At 47.3% G+C, this 13,082-nt stretch overlaps 1 long non-coding RNA gene across 17 annotated transcripts in view; it reads left to right on the top strand.

Annotated features, from left to right (window-relative positions):
* Positions 1 to 13,082, top strand: part of LOC142065342 (uncharacterized) — a 192,285-nt gene that overhangs the window by 112,864 nt on the left and 66,339 nt on the right. For 13 of the 17 annotated variants that reach the window (XR_012663363.1, XR_012663371.1, XR_012663370.1 and 10 more), the window contains one exon: positions 10,319 to 12,905. The exons of 2 other annotated variants lie outside the window; for them this stretch is intronic. This is a non-coding gene — a long non-coding RNA (uncharacterized LOC142065342). The remainder of the gene's footprint in view (positions 1 to 10,318; positions 12,906 to 13,082) is intronic. 2 more of the 17 variants (XR_012663367.1, XR_012663364.1) reach the window with 2 other exon arrangements.

Raw genomic sequence — 13,082 nt, 5'->3', positions numbered from 1 at the left:
TACGTCCATCAGCACCTGCACTGTTGGAGTCTGAACCTTGGGCTTCCAACCAGAGAGGTAAACATTTAGGACCCAAACCAAGGATGACAATAACCAGAGCAGCAACCTTTCCATCCCGCTGCAGGTCAAGCCTGGTTTAGGCATTTCAACCCAGAATTTCTCTGCAGAGTTATTAGGGGGATGGTGCCTGCTCATGGCCCTTCACTTCGCCCCCATAAAAGCCTGCACATGTACTTGGTCTCCATCCACACCCTATTTCAGGCTCATGTTTGAGACCCTGGTGGAGAATATGTTGAAAAGGCAGACAAATTAGCCTTGTAAAAACTGGACTGAATTGCTCGTGCATTTATCGCACTCTTAACCTTTGGTGCGCTGTACTGAAGGCAAGCTCTGAGCTTAACACACCACGTGCTGTTGGGTTTTCTGAATGCCTGTGACGCTGGTAAGACGGGTGCTGCCTGTTGCGCTCGCCCATGTGGGCTCCTGGAGATGCGGTTCGCTACCTGCTGCCGCTTGCTGCGGTGGCGTGTTGCAGTAGCGGTGGAGTAGGTGGCATCGAGTTGGTATGGGGCGTTGTGTTGGAGACCCTTGCCATTCCCTGGAGGATGTGCAGGCTAGATCAAACTGCGGATGGCGGCTGTCAGCTTTCCCCGTTGTGTGAAAATGAGGGGCCTGTACAGAGGTCCGGGCGCAACCTTGCGGGTGCTTGGGGACTGTTTAGGTACCACCTCTTTGTTGAGACCAGCATGGGTTTGGGGAAAGAAGAAAGGAAAGCAGCTGGGAATCAAATCCTTCTTGTGTTTTGTTCATCTGAAGTCTGTGAGCTGTTTGTGAGTTTGCTTTCGATATCTGGCTATTAAAGCAGCCCTTTTTCCCATAGAAATTGCGCTCAGGTTCTTGATCAGCTTCAACAAGCGCGATGCCTTCCCTTGTCAGATAGGCCCACTTCAGCTGTAAATCTGGCACTGAGAAATTAGATTTCTTTCCTGCTCCTGAGCTGTCAGCAGAAGAGTAAGACAATAGCGATCCGTTGGGAGAGCTGAGTGTGGCATCGCTGCCTGTGCAGGCGCTGGGCAGGGTTTCTTTGGCTCGCCAGAAAGGGAGGTTTGCCCTTCAAGTTCTCATTTGATTTGTGGTGGATGAGCTGACAGAGCTGTGGACTGAAACCGGGAACTAGGAACCATTCAACTCTGCTGCGTTCAGCTAAGCCAAATGGGGTAACCTCACGGCTAGTATTACTGTTGGTTTAGTGGAGAAAAAAAATGTTTTCTTCTTTCAAAAGCTGTGGAAGAGGTGGCGTGGTGTCTCCTCTGTGCAAGGTGCCAACACGGTGGTGGTAGCACATCCCGGTTCTTGTCTGGGAGCCGGAGCTGTTTTTAAAACAGCTGAGGGCTGGCTCACAGTGTCCCTTATTTACTGTGACAGACTGAGCACCACCAGCTGCTGGTTGGCCAAAATACCATGAATCAGGCCCTCAACTCGAGACAGCTTAGAAGAGAAAGTTTAAAAAGAAAAAAAATTAACACTGAACTCTGTTCTGCTTTTGATAGCCCTCGCTACTCATGCTTTTGAGCTTTCCTCTGCAGCCGTAAAATCTAGAAGAGCATTTAAAAAAACCTAAAGCTGAGATTTTTGTAAAATCACATGTTTTCAGACGCAGGGGACTTGAGAGTAAAGCTTCAGATATAATCCTGAGATTTGGCAGTGCTCTTTGTATCATGTTAAGTGATGGTCTACAGCACTCACTAATTACTGCAGGCTGAAAACCAATTTTGGCTCCCGACAGAGGTCTTCTGCTCATTCTCAGCGTTTAAGTTTCTCCAGCTCTTCTGGGTAAGAGGGAAATATCACATTCTAAAGGGCGTAGGGACAGAATTGTGCAGTGATGTAACCTGTCTTTGGCTTGAACAGTATTTTTACATGTTTTATTAAAAAAGTGAAATTTGACTATGTGCAACTAAAATGATCTACAGGTCTGTTTCTGAATAATCGTACAGGTAGTTTGGTCTTTATAAACCTCCATGTCTAATCCAAAGTCTTCTGTTGAAGACCAGAAGAGAGGAGGCTGCTGGTTAAAGCAGGTGATGGTCAGTGATCTGGACTTCATTGATGGACACATCCAGGGTCAATCCGTACTTCTCCACCCAGTCCTCTGCAAGCTGCACTTTGTGCAGGTACCCAGGAGAGGTGGTGTTACCTGGCAGGTACAGCACCAGTCTGAAAGAACTCTTTTTTAAAATGTTTATTAAAATCGGTCTCATTTTGGACCCTAGATCAGTCACTCCCCTGCAGTGCTGTTCCTGCTTGCTTGTTCCTCAGACTTGTCTGCTTCCAAAGCATTTGGGGCAGCACCTCTCTGTCCCAGGTCTGGCATGGCGGGACCTCCAAGCTGGGGCAAGGTTTGTAATTGGGCTGGGCTCCCTTAGTCTCTCTTAGGATGGATTTATGGCAGCTGAATATGTTGTCCTTGGCTGCAGTGGAGACAATCTGTAGGTGCCATTGGAGATATTGCCCCGCGGCTTTCTGCAGACGTGGTAGAGAGGGGCAGGACATTGCCTCCTGGACAAGAAAGGTGTTAGGCTGCAGAGCTGTCAAACACAATCCTTAGGATGCAGAAAAGTGAAGCTGGCCTCTCTTCCTTCTCCAGACAGTTCACAGCCAAATCCCCGTTATTTTTACAAGCATCCTCCACCTGCTCCTGGGCCTGACTCCTGCCATTGCCCAGGATCTGCCCTGGCTGTCCTTCATCGCTGAGCGACGGTCCCCATCTATAGAAGCTGCCTTTGCTTTTTGGCAGTGTGCAGGGGAGCAGCGAGCTCAAAGCAAAGGCAAGAAGCATTTTCACGGTGCTCCCCTGGGGGAGATGCCTCTTCTGCCCCGTGGAGCTTTTAGTACTGGGAAAGCAGCAGCAGTTCGCTGTGGTGTGGGGGACCAGGGCAAGCCCCTTTGGAAAAGCTGCAGGAAAAAGGCAATTTATCTCGATCGGGGTTGGAGAGGAGAGCATTCACCTGTTCCCCTTTTATCATCCCTGCTTTTGCTCCGCTGCCCACCGCTCCGTGTCTGGCAGGGCTGACTCCAGCAGCCGGCGGGCTTGCAGGGCTTTCTCTCTGTGCGGGTGCTGACACGTTCCATCAAGCTGCCACACAAACACAAACATCAAAGGGCTGGCATGTGTGTTTTCTGAAGCAGCTTTCTAGGTTTTACTGGGCTGTAAAATACAGTGATGAGGATATAAAAACAAAGCTGTGATGGACTTAGCAGAGAGCCAAAGCAAGCGGGGAGAGAAATGATGAAAATGAGAAAAAGGGTTATGAGCGAGGAATGATGTATCAGTTCTGTGTCAGGAGGAACAGATTTTGGAATAACTGTGAAGAGCATAAAACTGGTTTAGTCATTAAGAAAAAAATAGGAAAAGAAAGAAAAAAAGAAAAGGAGAAAAAAGCCTGATAAAAATGAATAAAGGAGGGAACTTCAAAGCATAAATTTCCCGACTGCGTGACACTGATGTTTTGAACAGTTGTTCTGTCTGAGATAGCAGCAGTGATTTTAATGAACTTTAAAGAGCAGTATAAATAGGAACAAACAAAGAAAGGCGATCGCATTAGCGCAGAGCTAGGCACTGAGCTAATTGCCTGAACAGGATTTAAATGGCAGGTTATTATTTTTTTATTTATATGTATAAACCTATTTTTCTATTCAGGCTTAAGAAAATAGAATAAAATAGACTCAAGCATCTCAATTTGGATTTTCAAGGGAATCAAATGCATGCTTGATGTCCATGAAGTACTTAAGCTGCCAAGCCAAAGGGTAGTGAAATGGGTGTAGCAGGGAAAGGGGAGCCTTTTGTTGCCCTGTAAGGGGGCTGGGTGGGTAGAAGAACTTATTGTAGTTCGAGGCACAGCCTCCTCCTGATGTTGCAAATGGATTTCACAGTGCGGCCGCATGGGGACTCGGAGGATCAGAGCCATCAGAAACGGGGAAAAAACGGGTCACCTTGTTCTTGGAGTGGGTCACCGTATTTCTCATTCTAGGCTAGAGATTTTCTTATGGTTTGGATTTTCAGATTAGAGCATTTGTTTGTACTCAGGCCTGCTTCTTGCTCCTCCGCGGGCCGTAGCACGGGGCCGGGTGTCCCACCACCGCTGGCAGTAGGTGTGGAGAAGCGCCTGCCCGGGGAGGCGCGGGGATGTGCGGCAGCCCGCTCCTGCTCTGGGCTACAGTGAGATAACATTGATGCCTGCTTTCCTGGCTTCATATACTCACCTGAAAGAAAATCAGCTAGATCATGGGCCAGATTCACTTGCGGGTCTGATGTTTGTAGTCAAACTTCTCTTACCTGTTTATGGTTGGTGGACTAAGAGCCGCCACTGTGGAGCCAGGCAAAGGGAGCCAGCCCTGACATTTGCACTGTTGAAAGCGTCCTGGCCTGTATAATAAGTTGCTTGTCTTGTTAGAGAAATTTGTGGTCCTTCAAGAACTGCTGAGGAAGTTAATTAAAAATTATAATCGCTAATTGGGTACATGACTGAAAAGCCAATGTCCTGTGTACCTGAGCAGCACAAATTCAGATTGCAGTCACTGCTTTCTAATTCCCATCCCACCTTCCCCCTCAAAGACTCCAGTTTTAACCCAGGGCAAGTGTTAATGAGCTCATCAGCTCTCCCCAAGGCCCATCATCACTCTGCTGCTTGTAAAATAGGTTTCTTCTGCACTGGAGAAGTTCACACACCCCAGCCCCTGCTCTCACTGTCACCTTCCGCCCTGCAGCGCAGTCAGCCGGCCTCTCAGTGTGCCCGTTCTCCCTGGAAGAGGCAGCATATTTCTGTGCTGACCCCCTGCCATCCTTGGATTGTTTGCCAGAAACCAGCAGCCGAAGGAGGGAAACATCTTTCTGATACATTAACCGCAACTCTGGTCGTGGGTCAGAACAGTAGAGTCGGGAGAAAATCCAGCCTGTCTCCATCAGCTCTTCCAACTGCCGACCCCCATCACCATTTTCCTCCTTTGATTAAAGAACAACATGGATTCAGAAACCCCGAACAAAAGCCAGCCTTCAGTGGAAACGTGATTAATCCTCACTTGACTTCGTATTTGTTTTAGATTAAAATTCTGGAGGAGTCCATGTGCTTTTCGTATTTATTCTTCCTCACCACGAGAGGGACTGGCCCAAGATGGACATTTCTGAGCTGCTCAGATGGCTACATATTAAAGCGATTACAGTTATCAGCACTGAGTTTAAGGGATTTGGGTTAAGAAAAGAGAGAATTGGGGAAGGAAGAAGCAGAAGGAGGGCAGAGGAGAAAAGGAAAAATGCTTCAGTACCTTCGCTTGCAACCTAGAAACAGCTTGTGTTTGAGTCCATGAGCTCCTGTCGCCTGTTTTACTTTCAGTGACCATAGTCTCAGATGCCACGAGAAGCCCTTTAAAATGCATGCACGGTTGGACAAAACAAGCCAGCTTAAAGCAGAAAAGAGGCCCCACAATTCTGCCAGCTTCTAGAAACCAGCCTGAATTGAATGCTTGCTCAAGGTTGCCGAAGGTTCAGAGAATATAAAGGCTCTTGCGGCGCTGTTTGTAGAAGATTTAATGGGTCAGTCTGTTCTTTTTGGCGCTGCTGAACTGTACGTTTCTGAGCCAGGCGCTCTGACTTTTTTAGTGCCAAACTCCCGATACGGTTAGTTGGGCTGACTTTTGGGAAGTGCCTGGCCTTGCCTGGCGTGAAGCTATTGACACCCCCCCCGCCCCCAGAACGTTTTGGTGGGTCGCTCAGGACGGGGACACCACAAGCGACTCCTGCAGAGCTGTGCCCGGGCGTGCTCGCCCCGGTGCGCCTGCGTGCCGAGCCTGGAAGCTCCGCGCTGCGGGTCCTGGGTCCAGTGCCGTGGAGATCGTGCCCTGGGTTTTCCCATTAGCGTCAGCAAGGAGGATTGGTTTCATATGGGTTTATTTGTAAGGGCTAAGCACCTTTCCTCCACGTGTCTGATCGGTCGGGGGCAGCATTGACTCTGCTCTTACCTGATTTGGTGCCGGTCAGGGTAGGACGTGTTCACAAAACCCCTTCCCGCTCAGCAGTCCTGCGGTAGCAGGGTATGAAGATGATTTTATTTTAATGCTGGGCTGAGGGACAGTGAATCAAGAGCAGATGATTTGTAACAGGAGAGCCCACCCACCCTCCTGCAGCCCCCCACCTGTTCTGGTCTGCAGTGGTCGCTGGAGCTGCAGCTGGGGAAAGCCCAACGCCGCTCTGTGCTCCGGGCTGGAACGTGCCCCGGACGGGTTGAGGTTTCTCCAAATGTAGGTTTTTCTGAGCTTGTGCAAACTCTGACTTTACAAAAGCTTGTGAATTGCCCGCGTTTTCTCAAGGGCAACTGCAAGGACACCCCTAATAAAATGCCTGCTCCAAAGTCAGAAAGGCAGTGAGGAATTTTTAAGGACAAAGTTGCTTGAACTATTTAACTTAGCTGAAGAATGTTATTTTTTTGCTTCTATCCTCATCCCAGAAAGGGGCAGGTCGTTTTAGATATAAATTAAAGAGAAAATGTTGCTGGAGGCAGATTGTTCACCTGTAAAATCTCATCTCAGATCATTAAAATTTGGCAAAGTTGTGTAAACGAGTGAGGGTGAGACGCATTCAGCAGCGTTAAAACTTGATAGCGTATTGCAAGTATTCGTAGGCAATTACATCAAAATAGCAAGTTTTAAAGAATATTAAGAAAATTTATGATCAGAATAGGCCAGAATTTAAGTCGCTGCCTTGCGTAAATGTACATACAATTGCCTTTCATTTCATGGTCACCCACTATTTTTTTAAGATACCCTATCAGAATATTGTCAAGCATTCAGTGGTAAGAGGTGAAGAGCCTGGCTAAAGGATGTGCTGTCGGATGTTTATGCTGCTCCTGAGAAACACTCCATAGTTCACTGACAGTAGTATCTTGGGACTCTTTATCAGGGATGTAATAAGCCAGATATATGGCAAAATGCAAAACATATTTGGTTTGGACCTCTGAGATCCGCGCTTTGCGATTCACTGCCAAAGCAAAGCTGCCCCAAAATTGACCTGAAGAAACTTCTTGCACGTTTTGGTGAGGTCCTGAAAGTTCAGAATAGCAGAGGTGAGAGGCAGCTTTCATCTGCTGAATGGTCTGTGCTTTTTAAAAAAAAAAGCAAACCATGAAATTAATATTGAACCTGACAAATTCCCAAATACTTCATTGTCTCTTGCTCTTCTCTTTTTTTTTTTTTTTTTTTTTTTTGCCGTCATCACAATCCTTTTTGTGCCATGAAAACGGAATCTGTTCCACTGGTCAAAACAAAACAGGTCTGTGTTATTCTGACACCAAAAACATAATAATGAAGTGAACGGAAATCAAATTTTCTTCAGTGGATTACTGAGAGGCAAATTGAAAATGGTATTACAAATAATACCTCATAATTACAATGGGAATGATGAGCACCCTTAATCATGCCTTGCAGCTATGTTTGTTAATAAGAAAGCAAAGTAGAGTGGCGTTGTGGCATTTTTCATATTATTTTTAATGTAGCCTACAGTTTTCAGGCCAGATTTTAAGATGGAGCAAATAGACTTCATTGCTTCCAATATAAATAGGCTGCTTTACACTGGCCAAGCCTCTGACCTTGTTTTGCTTTGAAAAAGCTCTTTCCCCCACCAAAGTCTTGCAGTAGGGAAGGAGAATGGATCTGTGGGACTCTGGGTCTTTTCAGTTGAAACTCTGTGCATTAATCATAGGTTTGACGCACTAAATGTTTCTAATTAACATCCAGCTTAAAACCACATGGGCTTCAGCCCATGTTCAAACACTTGAGCTGCACAGGTAACCCCAGGAAAACCATGAACAGATGGCAGGGCATGGCCGCACTGAAAATCAGGCAAGGCATGTGTCCGCTTTGCTGAAAGCATTAGCCGGAGCAGCAGCTGTGGTGTGAGGCGGCTGGAAGGGCTGTGTCCCGGCGCCGCGTGGTCCCACCAGTGCGCGTGTGCCATCGCAGACCTCGCCACGCTCGGGTCCTTGGCCGGTGCGGGAAGGTGCTCGTGGCCAGCGCGACCTCTGACTGCTGGCGTGGCCAGGAGCAATTTTTCTGGGAGGGGGGGCAAGGCAATACAGCGGTACCAGCAAGGATGGGTTTGTTGGTATCTTTTGGATACCGCCAAATCTTTCCCCTCTCTCTCAGCTTAGAAAAATAACGTTTGCTGCAGTCGGGCTGGTAGCTTTGCTGGTCGTACACCTGCTCCGGTGGTGGAGTCTGCCTTGTATCCTTTTAGTGCTCTTAGTGCTGTTCCTGGAACTGCAGCGCCTGGGGAAAAGCATTTGAAAATTGCACATCATTAGCATGCCGAGGAGGAGGTAATGTATGTAAAGCATTTGACCTCCTCCTGGCTCCTGTGGCTGGGACAAATTCTGATCTCATTTGCAGCAACGCAAATCCAGAGTATCTACATTAAGCACATTAAGTTTAGTGGAGTTACTCTTGAGTTTATACTGCTGCACCTGGTAAATGGAAGATGTCACTAACAGCCTTTTTGTGACCCAGGGGAAGGAAGTAATGAAGGCAACCTGCAAATGAAAGGATGAAAACAGTTCCCGACAACAGGACTTTTGCAAGGGTGTGAAATTTATTGCGAGCTGCTGCATGCTCAGCATATTTTAAAGCCAGCTCACGCTTTTCATGCTGGAAGTATGGAATTAGGAACTTTATTGTAGGCATTGAGTTTCTAAAACATGTCAAAGGCTACCTGGGGCTACCTGGAGAAGAGATTGATTAGGGATTGACAGAGCAGTTTGAAAAAAGTTTAAGTATGGGGAAGGGTGAGTTATTAATTTCTCGTTTTCCCTTCTTTTTCCAAGACGGAAGAGAAGATAGGCAAGACTTGGAAAAAACAAAACAAAACAGAAAAGAAGGGGGGCAATGAAAACTAAAGCTAGTTTCACGCAAAATTAGTTGGAGGAATTAAATATCCCACAAAATAACAGTTGCCACATTTTCTTATTCTCCCTCTGCATGTGTAAAACAGCGGTGAAAGATCCACCACGCATTTCAGTTTGTCCAGAGTCGCCCCCGCACTCCAAACCCAATATCGCAAATTAGTCTCAATATTAAAGAGTCATTTTATTTCTAAATATACAGAAAATTCAAAACAGCTGGAAGCTAAGGACTTCTTTGTATGCGGCGTTTCCAGTCCGAATCCCAGCCAGCCCGAGAACCCGCGCTTTCCCAGCGGTGGACGCGGCGGGGAGGCCTGATTAACACGGCGGAGGAGCCTGACTCCGCCGTAGGGTGCACCTCGGAGACGGTAGCGTCTCCTCCTCGCTTTGTCACGGGAGACAGCCAGATGTCGAGCGTCAGCTTCTCAGAAAAAACATTGTTGGTCTGTCGCCCACACGTGTGGGATGTTAATATATAGATGATTGATTGTGAAAATATTTAAGGTTCCAGTGAGAGCCTTTATTCATCCATGCAGAGAGGCAAGAAGGGACCTTTGGCTCGTGGCATGGTTTATCTATCTCGCTGGATGCTGGTGTCCTTGTGGCTGGGAGGAGGGAAGAGCTGCTGGGCGGAGAGAGGCAGCTCCTCTCCCCTCACGTGAATCGCTCTGGTTTTGGGTCCCAGAGGCCAGACACGTGCGGACCCTTCACCTCATCCCTGGGCAGCCCTGCAAAAGAAACTGCCTTTTAATTTGGGATGGGGAGCCCTGCTGTGAAACTGAATGTGGAGACCAGAGTAAGAATTAGCTGATGATGGCTGAGAGGATCTTTTGTCATTCAGCAGGGCGAGACCCTTCTGCCTAAACATAGATGCCACCAGGTGAACGAATGGGCCCCAGCTCTCTGCAGACAGAGGCCGGCCCTCCATATGGTTCCTCACCTCCTAAGGTACCTGCCTAGAGTAAGCAGGTATTAGCCCCCAAAGTGCCCATTTTGCACTGTTTCACATCTCCTTTTTGCCTTCCAGGCTGTGTCTGTGGTCAGCTACCCTGTGTGTTGATTTTCTCCTCCAACATCATGCCACGAGGTTTGATTTCAGGGCAGGCTGAGCCCTCAGCTGCTCTCTTTATGCTGCTCAGGTCTCATTCCAGAAGCGCATAAAGCCTCTCATTTGTTATCATTAGACTTAATTTGGACAAAAATGCCACAGATTAGATCTTTCTTACAGGACCTGGTTGTCAAATAGTTTTAAATCGCACGCCAGTTTGTCACTTTACTTTAGATTCGTAGAAACACCATGCTGTGCTTTCCACCTTGGTAGGTCTGGGTGATGCGCCCTGGGATTTTCACACGCGCTATTGCTCTCTATGCAGGAGGAAACCTGTAGCTGGTGAAAATCTGAGGCTACATTTATTAGGAGGTTCTGGAGCTCCTTCTGCATTTCCTTGCTGATCCCAGGTAAGACGTACCCAGCTGAAACTGATGGAGGCGTTCGGGGAGAAAAGGGGTATGACTGAAAATATTTCCCGAGCGCAAAGGTAGAAGTGGTTCATGCCAAGCAGCACGGCTCCTCTATCCCGCGGGATGCCTTGGCGTGTACTGGTGGAGCACTCCTGAGGGTGAGCAGCGATGGGTGGAGGAGGGAAACAGTGTTAGCTTGCAATAATCATATGTATGAAAATTAGTAGGCGTTTGCCGTACAAGTGTTGTTTGACTGAATTTCCTCTTAAAGTGAATTTGACAAGCCTGAAAGACAGTATTACACACAAGTGCTTCTGTTTGTTCCCTGTGCAGCTATTTGCAGCAGCTGCCAAAGACCTGACGAGCTCTGGGCACGGGTAAATTTTTTCCATGTGTTGATTTGTCAGGTCTTGTGCTGCAGAACATGTCAGACACTGGCAACTGCCCATCCGCGAAAGGGTTTGATGGCTCCTGTGCCATCAGCGGGCTTTTGATGCAAGGCGCTCAGAAATGAGGTGTGTCTGGGCAGGCCCCTCGCTTCACCAGTCTTTCGAACTTTTTTTTACCAGGTTGATATACCTCCCTCTCCCTAATTCATTGATACAGTTGTGTTTCTCTGCAAAGAAAAGAAAACAGCAGTGCAGAATAAATGACAATTTACCAACAACCTTCCAATGTTGAGCTGTTATGTGCCGGGGGTCTGGAGCAGCCCTCCAAAAGCGAGCCAGTGTGCTCGTAAGAGAGGAGAAAGGATTCTTCAACAGAAAGTAGAGTTGGTTTCTGCCTTTGCGGTGTGGTTACTTAACTGCCTTCATTAACAGCTACCTCATTGTGACAAACAAGAGACAACTCTGCCGGTCGGAGACAGATACGGTCCAGGCTGTATCACAGACCCTGTAATTCTAAGAACTGAATTTATCGCAAGATGCTTTAGTGCAAAGTGCATTGGGAACAAGCAAGCCTGAGATCTCGCTGCACTGCTGCCAGGAGGTCCCATATAGCTCGTGACTTCATGTGAAAGTCACAGGTGCAGGACCTAGTTTAAGCAGTTATCTCAAGGAAGAGGTTGGCTCCTCCCTGCCTGTGTCTGGCCCAAACCTAAAGCACAAACGGGACTGAAGAAGTGGTGGGTGACTGCGACCACTTGTGTTACTGTTCTTTTCATGTCCGTCTCGTGGGTTAGCTCGGGTTGGACAAAGGAGCGCAAGGGCCCGAGCCTCTCGGTGCGTGTTGAAGGCATTGCTAGCAGGGGCTCTAACACCGACTAGCAGCAGACTGAAGAGGCTGGGCTTCTGCTGATACCCAATTAGCTGATTATCCCAAAGGGAATTGAAAATGAAGGTTATCTTTCAACTTGTGATGAGCTTCCAAATAAATATTCAACATGCATTTAATAAGACAGTTTTATGCATTATTTAAGTATCAATTGATGGATAGAAGACGAAACACTGCACTTCTGAGGTCTGAAAGGCAAGGGTAGAAATCTGGTGAATGAGTCATTAAAGGAGATTGGTATCACTCGTTTTAGTGGATTATTATTTACACAGTAATCACGAAAAGAATTTTAGAAAAATTCATTTCTACATTTTGGTTGTTTGGGGGATTTTTTTTTTGTTTGTTTGTTTTTAAAGCCTGAGATAAGGGTACAAAATGGATGAGAAGATTAGGGAAAAGGAAATGGCAAGGCAAGAGTGATCCTGCCTCCAGATCAGGGCAAGATTAGCTCTTCTGGGGTCAGGGTGTAACTTTGTGCCTGGTTCAGAAAGAATAACTTTCATGTCAGGGGCGAAATCTTTTTCCTTGAACTTGGAGGGTTTGATTCTCCTCTTACTCTCGCTTCGGGCATATTTCAGGATGGACTTTGCTGGAGGCAAAAGTCCTCTCTGAGAAGTGAATCCGTTACTGAGAAATAGTCCAGCTTCTCTTGCGTAGTGGGAATTTTTAATGTTGCAGACACTCAGGGCAAGTCCTGACTGTCACCTTGTTCAAACAGTTGCTGGATTTATCTTGCAGAGCAGTGACGTGCCCTATTCCCATGGAGAAACTGTGCGTGGCCGGGTCCCCAGCGTGCACTGCCCTAGGGACCGATCCCTGCGTGAGCGATACCCTGCGTATCTCTCAGCGATGCCCGTTTTTGGCCTGTACTTTTCCCTCCCTCGTATTTTTTCTCCTCCAGTCCAGGTTACCTGAAACCTTGATAAGATGCTTTAGCTGGGTCCCATCCCTGCCAGAAACCCAGGACTTGGACCAGCACACGATGGTTTCAACGCCATGGAGGTGTCATTGAAACTCTTCTCCTGTGGGATATCTGAGAGCAGGGTCAGCCTCGCAGCCCTGGGTGATGCCCCTTCGTTAGTTAAATAAACCAGTGACCTCCGAGACATGAGTGAAACAAGATTGAAAGGGGGAGAGTGGGTTTTCTCCCCACTGCGTCTCTGCCTCTCCAGTGCTTCGTTCTTCAGCTGCCCAGCGGGGCTGAGCTCCTCCCGGCAGCTCAGGGTAGGCTCTGTTTTCCCTAACACCCCGTGGTATTGCAAATATTATTTTATGCATTTCTTTTTTTTTTTAAATAAAAGAAAAGGTGCTAAAATAAAAACAGAGGGTCTGTCCTGATTCACGGTACTTAGTTTTTCAGCTTTCTCTGTTAACAAATATATTAATCTAGTTGGGATTATT

The sequence above is a fragment of the Phalacrocorax aristotelis genome, chromosome 16 (genome assembly GCF_949628215.1).
Source record: "Phalacrocorax aristotelis chromosome 16, bGulAri2.1, whole genome shotgun sequence".
Lineage (NCBI taxonomy): Eukaryota > Metazoa > Chordata > Aves > Suliformes > Phalacrocoracidae > Phalacrocorax > Phalacrocorax aristotelis.
This window is presented reverse-complemented; position numbering and strand designations above follow the sequence as displayed.